This window comes from Macaca thibetana, chromosome 8, assembly GCF_024542745.1.
Source record: "Macaca thibetana thibetana isolate TM-01 chromosome 8, ASM2454274v1, whole genome shotgun sequence".
Taxonomy (NCBI): domain Eukaryota; kingdom Metazoa; phylum Chordata; class Mammalia; order Primates; family Cercopithecidae; genus Macaca; species Macaca thibetana.
The window spans coordinates 77,236,833-77,253,454 of NC_065585.1; the positions used below are offsets into that span (position 1 = coordinate 77,236,833).

Sequence of the window (16,622 nt, forward strand, 5' to 3'; positions counted from 1 at the left end):
AGATCTAGGCTAGTAATGATGTTTAATTACTTGGTTTGCATTGGAAATGGAAAATTATGAAATGGAAAAAGCCAACTATGTTTCTTAATATAATAAACATAGGCCGGGAGCGGTGGCTCACGCCTGTAATCCCAGGAATTTGGGCTGAGGCGGGCGGATGATGAGGTCAAGAGATCAAGACCATACTGGCTAACATGGTGAAACCCCATCTCTACTAAAAATACAAAAATTAGCTGGACATGGTGGCGCACGCCTGTAGTCCCAGCTACTTGGGAAACTGAGGCAGGAGAATCGCTTGAACCCAGGAGGCGGAGGCTGCAGTGAGCTGAGATCGCACAACAGAGCAATACTCCATCTCATATATATATAACATAAAATTTATTAGAACCTTAGATTATTCACTTCTTCATTTCCTTGGTATTAGGTGCACCATATATGAATAAAAATATAGCAAGACAGAGCAATGTATGTTTAGACTCTGAGAATGCCATTTAAAAAAAAATAAGTAAACATTAATTAAAGTGCAGGCACAGAATTAAGAGCTTTACACTAATCATCTCACTCATTCCCCACAATAGTACAATACTATGAGGTATAAACTATCCTCATTTTTCTTTTTTTCTTTTTTTTTTTTTTTTTTTTTTTTTGAGACAGAGTCCCGCTCTGCCGCCCAGGCTGGAGTGCAGTGGCCGGATCTCAGCTCACTGCAAGCTCCGCCTCCCGGGTTTATGCCATTCTCCTGCCTCAGCCTCCCAAGTAGCTGGGACTACAGGCGCCCACCACCTCGCCCGGCTAGTTTTTTGTATTTTTCAGTAGAGACGGGGTTTCCCCATGTTAGCCAGGATGGTCTCGATCTCCTGACCTTGTGATCCACCCGTCTCGGCCTCCCAAAGTGCTGGGATTACAGGCTTGAGCCACCACGCCCGGCCCTCATTTTTCAAATGAGGACATTGAGGCTTAGAAATATATTTAAAATCATAGACTTCCATTTCTAGGGCAATGACAAGGTAGGTATCTGGACTGCTGGAAATAACTAAAACTTCTAGACAAAATATCATATTTTAGGCCAAGCACAGTGGCTCATACCTATGATCCCAACACTTTGGGAGGCCAAGGTAGGAAGATCACTTGAGCCCAGGAATTCAAGATCAGCCTGGGCAACATGGTGAAACCCCATCACTACATGATATAGAAGAAAAAAAAATAAAAATCAGTCAGGCATGCACATGCCTGCAGTCCCAGCTACCTGGGAGGCTAAGGCGGGAGGATCACTTGAGCCTGGAAAGGCTGAGGCTGCAGTGAGCTATGATTGCACCACTGCACTCCAGCCTGGGCAACAGAGTGAGACCCTGTCTCAAAAAAAGGAAGAAAAAATATATGTAATTTTTAAAAAATCATCTTAAAGTTATCAGACAAAAAAGAAAATCCACGCCAGCCAGCTATCGAGTGAAGAAATCTAGAAAGGCAAGTGCACCACTGTTATCCTGAGAGTGTTTGTCAAACCAGCTGAGTGTGGGCATTTTGAGGAACGGAGCCAGAGAGCCAAGCCCAGGGCTACCGCAAGTTGGGAAGTCTAATAAATTCTCCTTCTACCAGAATTCTGGGATTCCAAAGAATGATACCTCCAGTGTAAGGGTAAATTAGAAATAAGCCTCCATAGTACTTCTAATGGGCCACAAGAAAAATTGACCATTTCAAATTTTGGCAAGAGTGGAGAAGAGAGAAATTGCCACTGAGAATTTGGAACCATGAGGCAGCCTCACACAAGTTTGTGGTCCAAAATCAGACTATCTAAATGGTCTGATAAACCTCTAGCCAAGAATTTAATTCAGTTTAATCCCAGACTGGCAATACCCCCCAAGCATTTGGTACAAGCAAATACAAATCCTCTCAGAGGATTTGCCTGACCAGAGCATATCATGAACACCAGGATAAAGAGATGAGCCTAAAAACTTCTAGGGTGTTGGGGGGTGGAGGACACAGACAACATAATGAGGACTAGAGTAGCGTGCAGCTGCTCAACAGCACCATTATAGCTGAAAGGCAATGGAGAAATGCCTTCAGAGTTTTTGAGGAAAAATTAGACAAAAAAAAAAATCTAAACTTAGAAAAATTGTCATTGAATTGTAAGGGTAGAATCTCAACATTTTCATAGAAGTGAGGCCCTAAGTTACTTACCTTTCTCAGGAAAACCCTGGAGAATGTGATCTACCAAAAAGAGGGAGTATAGCAAGAGAAAGACAAAGGATTTAGGAACACAGGGAAACCAATAAAAACATCTGAAGATCGCGTTGAACGGATCTACAGGTAGTAGCTATATGTCAAACTTACAGAACAACTAACTTGGGGTAGCAGGAGGAGAACTGAAGACTTCAGATGAAATTTCTCAAGATAAATATGCAACAGATAGAACATTTAAACATGTTCAAAGGCCATTTTTACTTACATTAGAGAACCATGGTATGAATGAGTAATAAAAGCACACAAAACCAAGCAAATAAAAAAAAATGTATTTATTAACTAGTGGAAACAATGGGTTATACAAGAGAAGAAATAGAATCATGATGTACTCTGTGACTTAGCTATAAATAATACTTATATAATCAAAATAATATTAGCCCTAGATATTAATTTAACCAAAAATTATGATATAAATATATCAGAAGGATAGGAGGAACTGAAATGTATGCAAGAATGCAGGAAGAGGAGGTATAGGAGGGTAAATCCTCATCTTCCATAGAAGGAAGTCAATAGACAAAAAAAAAAAGGAAGTCAATGGACAAAAAGACTGAAAAATCAGGAAGTATCTATATATGTATGTTATTTAGAAATAAGAAAGAAAATACTAGAAGAAATAACTAAAAAGATTTAAAATACCAGGCAATGAGAGGGAATAAGTAAGGAGTAAATAATTGTAATTAGTAAGACGAGATGAAACAAAATACTTGTTTTAAGTATTAGCCTTACCATATTATTTAACTTTTTTGTAATATTGTTTTTATTTTGTAATATTGATATATACATACCAAAGAGTATACTCCTTTTAAAGGAAAATAATTTTTAAAAACCAACTCCCAACTACTCACCACTCAATTGTTCTGATGTTTATAAAATATATCAAAATTAAATTGAAAAGAAATATCAAGTGATATTATATGCAGAGTGCTTAGCACGGAAACTAGAATATTGTAGTCAGTATATCATTGTTTGTCTATGTTTTATCAATCTTAGTTATCTTTTTATTTTGTAGTCCTAGTTATATATCTGTAGGAATGGATCTCAGGCAGTTTTGAGGCTTGGTCCTGCTAAGGAGTACTACACCTGGGAATTTAAACTTCAGTTCATGCCATCTGTGGAATTCATCCTTCCATCTCAAATGATCTGGGGTGGGGGGTTGTATTATATTAGCTATTTCTACCAGGTATAATAGGCAAAAACCAAAATGTCCAGAACAATCCTGAGGGCTGGAGGCTTGTGAAGACCTTGAAGAATGGAAAGGTGCTGCTCCTCAATGGACCTGACAAGATGCACAGCAATTCAGCTAGTGCCTGGTGGCCTTCCAGGACACTTGATGCCAGGAGACTTTCCCCTCTGGTTGGGAGCGTGCTGCCATAGTGCCTGCTCTGAGAGCTGCCTGCTTCCAGATCCTTTGCAGGTATCCACTAATGTCTTTCCAGCAAATGTCATCACTCTTGTGACACACTCTTGTGATAACAAAACAATAGTCAACTCGGGTATTCAGGGGAAACAAAAATCAAAGAATTTACAAATGATACCACCAAATTTTTTTTTTTTTTTTTTTTTTTTTTTTTTTTTTTTGAGACAGAATCTTGCTCTGTCGCCCAGGCTGGAGTGCAGTGGCACTATCTTGGCTCACTGCAACCTCTGCCTCCCGGGTTCAAGCTATTCTCCTGCCTCAGCCTCCCAAATAGCTGTGACTACAGGCATGCGTCACCACGCCTGGCTAATTTTTGTGGGTTTTTTTTTAGTAGAGACAGGGTTTTGCCATATCAGCCAGGCTGGTCTCAAACTCCTGGCCTCAAGTGATCCACCCACCTTGGCCTCCCAAAGTGCTGGGATTACAGGCATGAGTCACTACACCCAGCCCCAAATTTGGTTTTCATTATATTTTTAATTTTCATCCTTACCAAATCTATGTAATAAGGTCTGTTAGCAAGTTAATGCCAAAAACTAAAATGCATGTTCTTTTATTTGGCCCTGCACATCACGTAGTATTAGTGCTAAGAGTATTTTTTTCAAAGCCAAAATAAGGCAACAGAAAATATAAAATCTGAATAATCCACAAACTGCAGGGCATATAGTTTCTTTATTATTCATATATACATTCAAGATGAAATTTTGCCTTGATGAACCTCATGCAAATTCTTTTCAATGATTACTCTCACGTTTCAGTAGTTCCGTATGTATTTTATGGCTCATATTCTATAAGAGAGTATTTTAGTATTTATGGGCTATTTTCATTTTTAATCTTTTTAAATGAAGCCACAAAATATACTGTGGAATGATTTATGTTTAAGGCATTCTGCTAGTTGCTGTGTCTGAGGAACAAAAGTGTTATATTTATGTCAATACTTAAGAATAAAAAGGTTTACTTCAACTAAAAACGGCATATGCACTTTTAAAAATAGTTCAGCAAGATACTTTTTTCCTCACTATTATAAAAAAGTAATTTCATAAATTCTGGTTATATTGAGTTTAAATTTTCAGCTTCTTCAGTTTTAGCAAGTATTTTAGTTTCTTAGGGCCGCTGTAACCAAGGACCACAAATTGGATTGCTTAAAACAACACAAATTTGGCCAAGCTTGGTGGCTCACACCTATAATTCCAGCACTTTGAGGGGCTGAGGCAGGAGGATTGTATGAAGCCAGGAGTTTGAGACCAGCCTGGGCAACATAGTGAGACCCTGTCTCTATAAAAGCTAAAAATGAAAAAATTAGCCAGATGTGGTGGCATGCACCTGTAGTCCCAGCTACTCACAAGGCTGAAGTGGAACGATTGCTTGACACCAGGAATTCAAGGCTGCAGTAAGCTATGATTACAACACTGTACTCCAGCCTGGGTGACAGAGTGAGACCCTGTCTCTAAAACCAAATCAGACCAAACCAAACCAAATGCACATTTTGTCTCTCACAGTTCTGGAGCCTGGAAGTCCAAAATCAAGATGTCAGTGGGGCCATGTTTGCTGTGAAACCTGTAGGAGAACCCCTCCCTTGCCTCTTCCTAGCTTCTAGTTGGTTACCAGCAGTCCTTAGCATTCCTTGGCTTGCAGGTACAAAACACTAAGCTCTGCCTTGAACTTCTATGTCCTTCTCTTTGTGTGTTTCTGCTGTCACATTCATCTTAGAAAGACAACAGTCATATTGGATCAGGGTCCCACCTTATTCCAGTATGACCTCATCCTGACTATATCTGCAATGACCCTACATTCTGAGGTACTGGAAGTTAAAACTTCAACATATCTCTTTGCGGGGAAGGGGGAGATAAAATTTAACCTATAACATTGAGAAACATCATGAGATACTGATGTTAATGAGACTATTGACCGTGCACGGTGGCTCAAGCCTGTAATCCCAGCACTTTGGGAGGCCAAGGCGGGCGGATCACAAGGTCAGGAGACGAGACCATCCTGGCTAACACGGTGAAACCCCGTCTCTACTAAAAATACAAAAAATTAGCCAGGCGTGGTAGGCGCCTGTAGTCCCAGCTACTCGCGAGGCTGAGGCAGAAGAATGGCGTGAACGCAGGAGGTGGAGCCTGCAGTGAGCCGAGATCACGCCAGTGTACTCCAGCCTGGGTGACAGAGTGAGCCTCTGTCTCAAAAAAAAAAAAAAAAAAAAAAAAAAAGACTATTTACACAGCCAAAAAGCAGTGACTCTTGTTTGAGTTTAATCTTTAAAAAATAAAACATATTTTTTAAGTTCTAACACTCCCAATGAGATTTTTTAAATAGGCTATTAGTGGAAATGGAATGATCTATTCTTTATAGTTTACTTTTGTAAATAATAAAATTATAGTTCAAATTATGATGCACTATTCTCAACATAGGAAATGTGTTAGTTTTAGAGTTGTATATTACCCTAGGTCTCAATAATTATTTTGGGCAGCTGCATCATAAAAAGTATTTACAGCTAAGTTGCACTAGATCAAATCTAATTGATTAAATCAGAATTCTGTGCAGTGTTAATTAAAGTATGCTGTAGATTAAGCACAGTAATTACATGAGCGATTGTAATGCAATATTTTCATGAATCAGAATCAGAATATTGCATAATAAACCTGGAAACAGCTACACGGAATGCCTAACATATTTCACAAAACACATTGCACCAGGAACTGCTAAGACGTCTGAATAATGCATGTGAAAATAAGGCAGCTTGAAGATCTTTTAAGGCAGACCCTAATTAAGTCCTCATTTTCCACCCTCTGACTCTGTTTCTACAGTTATGACTTCTAGGACTATTTCCTCTTTCCCCAGTGGATGCCCAACAGGAGTCTCTGTCCAGGGCATCCATCCTTGTTTTACTAGCCCAGGCTAGGCAAGGCAAGCACATCCAATTACAACTTAGGATGTTATAGCATATACACCGAGTATTATTAACCTTACAATTTAGTTATGAGTTAAACTAAGAAGCTAGCTTCATGACCTATCCATATGACACTGAAACAGTATGTTTTAAGTTTCAAACTGACTCAACAGCAAATGCTTCCGCAGTTGGGAAGAACTGAAAGGTAGCAGCAATACCTAGCCCTTCCATGAATGTGAGCCAGCAGTCCAGTGGAAGAAATTATTTGCAATAACCAAATGACTGGTGTTAGGTTCAGTTCTTGTGTTTCTGTGACAGCTATACTTTTGGCAGAGACAAAAATCCCTACTATCCTAGATGGAATTCTTCAGTAATTTGGAGTTGTATTCAGTGTTCTAAGGGAAACAATCTGATATCTGCTAAGCAGAAATGGTGTTGCTGGATGTATTTAGATGCAGCTGTCTATCTCAAGCAATGCTGATCAGAAATATTGTGTAAAGTTTTCATTTGATGGAGCAGTAAACGTGAGTAGACAGTTAAATAGCTTTGTGTCAGGGTCAAGAAAATGTCATAAAGGAATGAATATTTGAAGTGTCATTGTGCTTGTCACAAACTATCAAGGAAGACACATGAGAATATCCTAAAGAGGTAGCACTGAGCTCACTAGGAGCATCTGAGAATCACCTAACTATCTGTGACAATAATTTATAGTAACTCTTAGTAGAATTTACTGCTAAAGAATTAATTCTGTACTGGGAACCTGAAATCAAATTAATGTTCTTTTTAGACTCATAAATGTGAACACTAGTCTTTATCTTTCCTTTAAAATAGCTGCGAGTCTGCTCCTTTTAATTTATTATCTTTAGCCAAGCTGCTTTCCTATAGAAGACACTTGGAACTACGATCAACATTTCAACCCCATATCTGACAGCATTCTGCATGTTTTAAGACCAGTCAATTATTCCAAGTAGTGCTTAAGGATCACTAATAAAAGTGTCCATCCTATGACTGGTTACAAGCTTTTAGTGTACCAGTGTCTCTCCCTTTCCCATCCCTTCTCTTAAAGATAATTCTAGTTTTGCCGGCCTTAATCTCTTTCCTCTGCCTCCCTCTAAGGAGGCTTCTGTCTTACTAGACCAGTTCTTGAGCTTTTGCCATGGGAAATTGGGAGGAGGGCTGAGGAAAGCAGGAGGGAAAGAAGAGAGTCTTTAGACAAGGAATGGGAGCTTTCTCAGGGGCTTTGAGTGGAGGAGGCAGAGGCAGCTGCAGTTTGTAGGATACTGGATAGGAGTGTAAAAAAGGAATTTTTAGGACTCATTGCTGAGATTATATATTGCTTTTACAGTGTTCAAATCAATAATTTGAAATTTTGAAATTACTAGTCATTGTTATTTTGGGATGAACCATTTGGATTCCAGTTTTGTCAATTAAAATCTGTAGTGGACATTTGCCGTAATTTCTGCGTGGCTAGCACCTTTGGATGCTTTTGTCACGTATAAGAATGTGAAGCTTTAAGAATCCTGCCTTCCTAAGATAGAACCCAAAAAATGTAGTTCTGTGATCTGTTTTACAAAATATAGGCAGATGACTTAGGCTCTCCCAGTAAGAATCTGTTCCAGAGTGATGGTTGCTACTCAATGGGTCAAATTTTCAATTATGCAAGATGAATAAGTTCTAGAGATCCACTGTACAATATCGTGCCTATAGTTAATAATACTGGATTGTATGCTTAAAAATACTTGAGAGTAGGGGAGGGGGGAGGGGGGAGGGATTGCATTGGGAGTTATACCTGATGTAAATGACGAGTTGACGGGTGCAGCACAGCAACATGGCACAAATATACATATGTAACAAACCTGCACGTTATGTACATGTACCCTACAACTTAAAGTATAATAATAATAAATAAATTTTAAAAAAAATACTTGAGAGTAGATCTCATGTTAAATGTCCTTATCACAATAAAAAGAAATCAATATAGGGTTTTAAAAAAAATAAGTATAGGAAATTTCAGGGAAACAAAGTAGAGCAACTTGAGGAAGGAAATGCCATACAGAATCCTTATGATGGCAAAAATGGTGGCCAAGTTGCTGCTGTGGAAATGGCAGTGTTGGGTGGGGGTACCAGCAATGTCCCTCAGTGCTTGTAGGACAGTCGTGGGGGCCATGGTTAAACACCTCAGGCCAGTTCTGCAGCCTGTAGTTGGATGTTATTCCTAAACTCTAAGGCTTGAGCTCATTCTCTCCTAAATATCCACATAATAAACTCCTTTTCTGCTTAATCAGCTAGCACCAACTTTTGGTACAGGTTGAGCAACCCTAATTTGAAAATTCAAAATCCAAAATGCCCCAAAATTTGAAACTTTGTGAGAACTGACATGACACCACAAGTGGAAAATTCCACATCTGACCTCATGTGACAAGTTGCAGTCAAAACACAGTCACAACTTAGTGTCATGCATAAAAGTATTTAAAATATTGTATAGGATTACCTCCATATAAGGTATATAAGAAATACACATAAATTTTGCATTTAGACTTCGGTCTCATCCTCCAAGATATTTTATTATGTATATGTAAACATCCCAAAATCCAAGAAAACCCAAAATCTGGAACACTTCTGCATTCCAAGCATTTTGGATAAGGGATACTCAGCCTCTATCTATCTATCTATCTATCTATCTATCTATCTATCTATATATACTTTTTTTTTTTTTGAGATGGAGTCTCACTCTGTCACCTAGGCTAGAGTGCAGTGGTGGCATCTTGGCTCAGTGCAACCTCCACCTCCCAGGTTTGAGCAATTCTCCTGCCTTAGCCACCTGAGTAGCTGGGATTACAGGCATGTGCCACTACACCCAGCTGATATTTAATTTTTGTATTTTTAGTAGAGGGGGGTTTCACCATGTTGGCCAAATTGGTCTCGAACTCCTGACCTCAAGCCATCCATCCGCCTCAGTCTCCCAAAGTGCTGAAATTACAGGCATGAGTTACCTTGCCTGGCCCCTGTATACGTGTGTGTGTGTGTGTGTGTGTGTGTGTGTGTGTGTGTTTTTTTTTTTTTTTTTTTTTTTTTTTGAGACAGAGTTTTGCTCTTATTGCCCAGGCTGCAGTGCAATGGCGTGATCTCAGTTCTCTGCAACCTCCGCCTCCCAGGTTCAAGTGATTCTCCTGCCTCAGCCTCCTGAGTAGCTGGGATTACAGGTGCCTGCCACCATGCCCGGATAATTTTTGTATTTTTAGTAGAGACGAGGTTTTACCATGTTGGCCAGGCTGGTCACGAACTCCTGACCTTGTGATTCACCCGCCTCGGCCTCCCAAAGTGCTGGGATTACAGGCATGAGCCACACACCAGGCCCTTTCAATATATTTTATTAGAAACCTTTAGCGGTTGAATATGAACATAATGGCTCAGTTTTCCATACTATCTAATTTTATATTTAGCCCAGTCATTCTTTGCAGGATCACATAGATTTTAATCTGTGCCTTTAGTTCTAGAACACTAAGGGGAAAAAAGAAGTAAGATTTTGTTTCCAAAAGATCAATGAAAATGGCTAGAGTAAACCATGGAATAGACGTTTTCAAAATTTCAAAGTAATTCCTCTTGTAAAAGTAGAGCAGAATAAGACAAGTGTATGTTTGGCTTTTCATGTAGAAAAAAGAAAATGTTCTGATTATCAGACCTGGCTCTCTAACTTGCCCTCCAGAGGAGGCCTCCTTTGGTTTTTACCTGCAAAATGGGAATAACAAGACCTATATCACAGATGTATTATAAGGATTAAAGGAGGTAACATGGAAAACAGTAGCAAAGAACCTGAGTTCACATTGTCCATACCATGCAAGGTTTTCTAAATTTTACAAATACGTAAGAATATAAGGTAGAGAATGCAGGTAAGCCCTGTCACTGGAGGAAAAAAATGCTACTCTAGTAAAAGTATGCAGATCAGATGAGACACCACTGAGTTAGAAAATGTTTTTTTTAATATTCAGCGATCTTCAGTGATTATGATCTTTATTGACAATGGGGAAATCATTAGGTTTCCACCTTGATCTACTTTTCTCACAGTCAAACTACTAGACACACAAGCTACTTGTCTAATTAGGAAGTTCATTTTTTTTCTATAGCCCACTGTTAACAAATTTGTCAACTTGGAGAAAAACTGTTTCAATAAATATCTCCTCTAAAAGGAGGAGAATGTCATTTAAATACAGGCTTCCATGGGAAGAAATATCTCTATTTGGCACTCTGGAATAATAAGCGTTTTATTCTTATAAGTCTAAAGTATCAAAACTAGGGCTGGGTGTGGTGGCTCATGCCTGTAATCCCAGCACTTTGGGAGGCCAAGGCAAGAGGATCACTTGAGCCTGGGAGGTAGAGGCTGCAGTTAGCTATGATCACACCACTGCACTGGGCGACAGAGCAAGACCTTGTCTCAAATATAAATAAAGTAACAAAACTAAAATAGTTTATGGATATACTTACCAGTCTGAGTATATAACAATCTGCCAGAGAAAAATTCCCAAGGGAATTCGTGCATTTGTTCAATAAGTGTTTATTGAGTAACTACAGTGTGATTGATACTGCCTCCTGTCAAGGTAATCTACAGGCAAAATTGTAAAGAAGGTAAGCTTTGCATCGATATTTAGCAGCTTCTCTCTTAGCAACTTCTCTGTTGCCTCTGGATAACCAGCACCCTCTCTTGCCTTCCACTGCTCAGAAAACTCCCCCACCTCCATCACCATCCCCAGCTGAAGCCCTCCCATCCTGCCTGCCATTCCAGGTAGGTCTCAAACTGGATATGTCTCCACTCTTTCTTCTAAAACTAACCCTTCTAGTATGCTCTCATCTGTGGAAAGGGACAGGTAGCTCAGACATGCCACATCATGAAAGAATTTTAACCCTCTGCACTGAACGCACCTTCGAGCAGGGGATAATTGCTTAACAACCACAGGAAACGATTTCTAACTATTCAGGAGGATTAGTACACCCTACACTTATCATTTCATACCTGTGTCTACCCCTTCTCTACTGATGTGCAAGGCACATCTCATCCTTGTTTGCCGTCGTTTTGCTTTTCCTGCTTCTTCAGCACCAGTCAGGGACATGCAGTCTACCAGTCCACTAAAGGCCAAGTGTGTGACCATGCACTCATTTTCCAGGTCCTCAGGTGGCGGGTCATTCTGGACCTCAACCATACCCATGGCTTCAAGCCTATAAATAGGAAAAGGGATGTTATGTTTCCTATTCTGGCAGTGTGCCACACAGCCACACCTGGACTGTAGTCCAAAATTTTTAAATCGTTTATGCTTGTGCACACATACAGCAACAGACATGCAAGCTTGCAAATTTTTACCCTTTAAGTTTTTCCTTTGATATTTACCTGTCTTTTGGGGAACTGACCACAAAAAAAAGTCCAAATTAAATAATACAATGTTATTTACACAGTAATATAACCATGTAGTAGATACAGATGGTATTTAGAAATCTTAAAGGTTGCTTTGCTTTTTCCTCAGAAGCATAAAAGGAGCCAAGATGTGTAACATACTATTTTTTTTTCTGTCCTATTCTCAACGTAGGAGTCTGAGCAGCTGCTATCTCAACAAATACCTAACCTAAATAACTATTTTTAAGCATGAAAAAGAGAAGCTTTCAGGAACCTTCATTTACTGACGATCTGTGCTCCAAGCATTTGTACTCAAATAATTTCAATGTGGATAATAATACATAAAAAGTGGTTTAAATTTTTTAAAGTACATTACACTTTTCAGTTATCTAACAACATACCTGGGAATTTAGGTAGCAACATCAGAATGCTCCCTACACAGTAAGCCAATCCAATACCTATGCTGATTGAATAATTGCTATACCATCATTTATAAAAATTGAGGCACAGTATATCTATGTGATTCGAGTATGGTTTCTTGTCCTATTAGTGACAGCGGTAAGAATACATGCCAAGCCTTATACTTTTTTTGACTTATTGAAATTTTCAAATATATACAAAAGTAGTATATCATAATAAACCCCATCATAGTTTCAACAATTATTAACATTTTATTTTGCCAAACTTATTTCATCTTTCCTCTTGCAACTTTTTGCTTGTTTCAGTATTTTACTTTTTATTTTATTTTTTTGTCTTTTCTTTTTCTTTTTTTCTTTTCTTTTTTTTTTTTTTTTTTTTTTTTTTCAGCCTCCCTACTAGCTGGGACCAGAGGCCGATGCTACCACACCTGGCTAATTTTTTATTTTTTGTAGGAATAGGGTTTTGCCATGTTGCCCAGGCTGGCTTGTTCATTTTTAGAGACAGGGTCTTGCTGTGTTACTCAGGCTGGTCTTCAGTGACATGATCATAGCTCACTGTAACCTCTAACTCCTGGGCTCAAGGGATTCTCCTGTCTCAGCCTCCTGAGTAGCCGGGATTACAGGCACGCACCACCATGTCCAGCTAATTAAAAAAAAAAAAAAAAATTTGTGGAGACAGAGTCTCGCTATATTGTCCCAGCTGGTCTCAAATTCCTGGGCTTAAAGTAATCCTCCCACCTGGCCTCCCAAAGCCCTGGGATTACAGGCATGAGCCACTATGCCCAGCTGCATGTTGCAGTATTTTAAAGCAAATCACAGATGTCTCATATCATCCATAAATTATTCAGTATACATATATATCTTAAAGTAGTCCTTGCATTCTATGTGTATTTGTGGTCAGTGATCTCCCAACAGTGGCCAAAGGACTCAGACGCTCAGCAAAAATTTCTAGTACTTTCTTTCTTTCTTTTCCTATATATGTCTCTCCTGTGTGTCATTCTCCCTCAAAAGAGAAAATCCAAATCAGTAGGCCAAGAAATAGAAAAGTTAAAAAAAAAAAAAAGAAAAGAAAGAAAAAATAGCCAGGCGCAGTAGCTCACGCCTGTAATCCCAGCACTTTGGGAGGCCGAGGCGGGCAGATCACGAGGTCAGGAGATCAAGACCATCTTGGCTGACATGGTGAAACCCCGTCTTTACTAAGAGCACAAAAAATTAGCCAGGCATGGTGGCATGCGCCTGTAGTCCCATCTACTTGGGAGGCTGAGGCAGGAGAATTGCTTGAACCCAGGAGGCGGAGGTTGCAGTGAGCCGAGATCATGCCATTGTACTCCAGCCTGGTGACAGAGTGAGATCCAGTCTCAAAAAAAAAAAGAAAAAAGAAATGCAAAAGTTTTGATGGTGAAAATATGAAATGTCAGCTTCAAAGTTACTTTAGAACATTTCGGTATTTTTCAGTTCTATGGATAGCACAAGCAAAAGCCTCTTATATCTTTCTCCAACAAGACCAGGTCCCTAGAGAAGTCATGGTGTAGAAACTGCATCCCGGGTACTCCAAAAATCCTGAGGTTGTATAGTCACTCTGTGTATAAATAATATGTTGTGGAAATTGTGGTGTTTAATAAAATATAAATAAAATTCCTGAGTGTCACACCTTGTTAAATATTTATTTGGTATATAATTTAACAAAGGTTCTCTGATATTATTATTTTATGGGTTTATCAAAGTTTGGGTTCTATTCTAATTTTAACATGGAATTTTAATTTCACACTCATTAAAAGGCAATCCTTTCACTACAGAGGCAAATAGCTTCCCTACAGAGTGGCCACAAAGTCTGGAAACATAGGCAACTATGCATAATAAATGGTTTATTGATATTACATTACAGTATATTATATGTTTGATGTGTTGTCCCTCATTAGCAATGCATAGTTCAATGTGCTAGGCAGAATCACAATGAACAGGATACATTAACATGGTATTTCTAGCAATCCCTGCACATGGATCTGTAATGCATCACCTCAGATCAGTAGTTCTCAGATATGACCCCTGGAATCAGCAGGATCAGCAATGCCTGGGAATGTTAAGAAATGCAAATTTTCAGGGCCTCACCCCAGACCTACTGAATCAGAAACTCTGACTAATAATCTGGGTTTTGACAAGCTCTACAAGTGATTCTGATGCAAGCTAAAGTTTGAAAACCACTGAGTCAGATTTTGTCTCTGGTTTTCATGGTGGGTGGCAAGGAGGAGCCTGCCTTTTTAGGGTACCTCATGCTTACCAGACTTTGCACATAAAAATGCAGGAGGACACTCAATTAAACTTATTTTTTTTAATTTATATTTCTTTTTTTTTTTTTTTGAAACAGTGTTTTGCTCTTGTTGCCCAGGCTGGAGTGTAGTGGTGTGATCTCGGCTCACTGCAGCCTCCACTTCCCGGGTTCAAGAAAATCTCCTGCCTCTGTCTCCCAAGTAGCTGGGATTATAAGCACCCGCCACCATGCCCGGCTAATTTTTGATATTTTTAATAGAGACAGGGTTTCGCCATGTTGGCCAGGCTGGTCTCAAACTCTGGTCTCAGGTGATCCACCCTCCTCAGCCTCCCAAAGTGCTAGGATTACAGGCATGAGCCACCGCACCCAGTCACAATTAAATTTAACTTTCAGATTAAAAACCAGATACGTTTTTAGTATAATTATGTCCCTTGCAAGTAGGTCCATGCATATACATCCGAAATATGCAAGGGATATATAAGTATCCTTATATACTTATATATATGTATACTTATACAAAAAGTTATTTGTTGCTTATCCAGTATTCAAATTCAACTTTTCATTCCGTGTCCTAATTTTTTCTGGCTTACGCGATACCCAGGGGTGTTCTGATCTGGCCATCATGCAGCATACTCCACAGGGCTACGTCATCCAATCTAATTTTAGGTATGATCATCCTACCAGTTCCTCACCACCCTGGGGTCATGTGGTGGTGCTCTCCAGGTGACCTTTCCTCCTGTGTTAAGTGCAGGCACTAATTGGTGGTCACTTAACATAGTGAGATAGGGCAGAGAGCCGCCTATATTTCTAAACTTAGTGACCACTCTGTAGGTAGAAACATTGGGGGTCAGCTGTTGACAAAAGCTACAGAAACGTGCACTGAATCTCGTCTAGTAACCTTTTTTTTTTTTTTTTTTTTTTACCTTTGTCTTTATTTGTGCTGAATTTATTCCCGTGTCATATGTTTTTGCCTCTTCAGTTTCTACTGGGATATCTTCTTTTTCTGTGCAACCTCCTCTTCTGGTTCAATGTGTTCCTTTTCAGGAAAGATCATCTCAATGTGGCAGGGAGAGCTCACGTACGGGTTGGTCTGACCATGAGCTCTGTAAGTCCGATGGCGCATCTTAAATGCTTTGTTCACCTGGCTGTGCTCAATGACCAGAGCATCTACATCTAAACCCTGAAGTTCAGCATTACTGTCTGCATTTTAAAGCACGTGCAGCAAAAATTCAAGACTCTCTGGGCCACCAGCCGTGTGCCCAGCCACAATGTTTGGCCTGGGAGCACCTACCCACTCCACAATTGTAACTTCGGAACGGTACACAGTTTCTGTAAAGTGACATCTTTCCGATACTTGGTGGCTTTCCATATAGGCAAAGCCTTCATGGCCTTGGCAGTTTCACAGGTGTTCTTAAAGTGAACATGAAGATTTGAACCTCTTCATGATTTCGCGGAGTTTTCTGGGTCAAGTGAGTGGCAAACCGTTTTCACAGATCACCTCAGGCCACTTAGGGGAAGAGGAAGAGCGGTGAGTTCTAGCTAACTTTTAAACATATGCAATGTGCAAACATTTCTCCTCTATTTAAAGAGCTTGACTAATAAGAAATCATTGCCTGTGGATAAAAATGTTGTTATATCCCTTAGCAGAGCTACATGCTGCTAGTGGGGCCTTTCCTGTAAAGGCCCTAATAAAGGCCTTTATTATGGCCCTAATAAAGTCAGAAATTTAAAACCAAACCATTTTGACATCTAAATATTTGCCGAATTATTCTCACATGGACATTTCTCTTTCATTTTTGAACTATTTGTCATCCTGCTTTATCTGTTTAAATGTACATAAAATAAATGCATAGTTTAAATATATAGTTCAATAAATTTTGACAAACATATACCCCCACTCCCTTCAAGAACATTTCCTTCATTCTAGAAATGATCCTCATGCCTCTTTCCAGTCAATACTCCCTCCAGAGGCAACCACTATTCTGATATTTATCATCACAGAGAGG

The 16,622-nt window shown here is 39.4% G+C and overlaps 1 pseudogene; it reads right to left on the reverse strand.

Annotated features, from left to right (window-relative positions):
- Window positions 1-15,598: 15,598 nt before the first annotated feature.
- Window positions 15,599-16,086, reverse strand: LOC126960680 (60S ribosomal protein L17-like; annotated as a pseudogene).
- Between the last annotated feature and the right edge of the window lie 536 nt (window positions 16,087-16,622).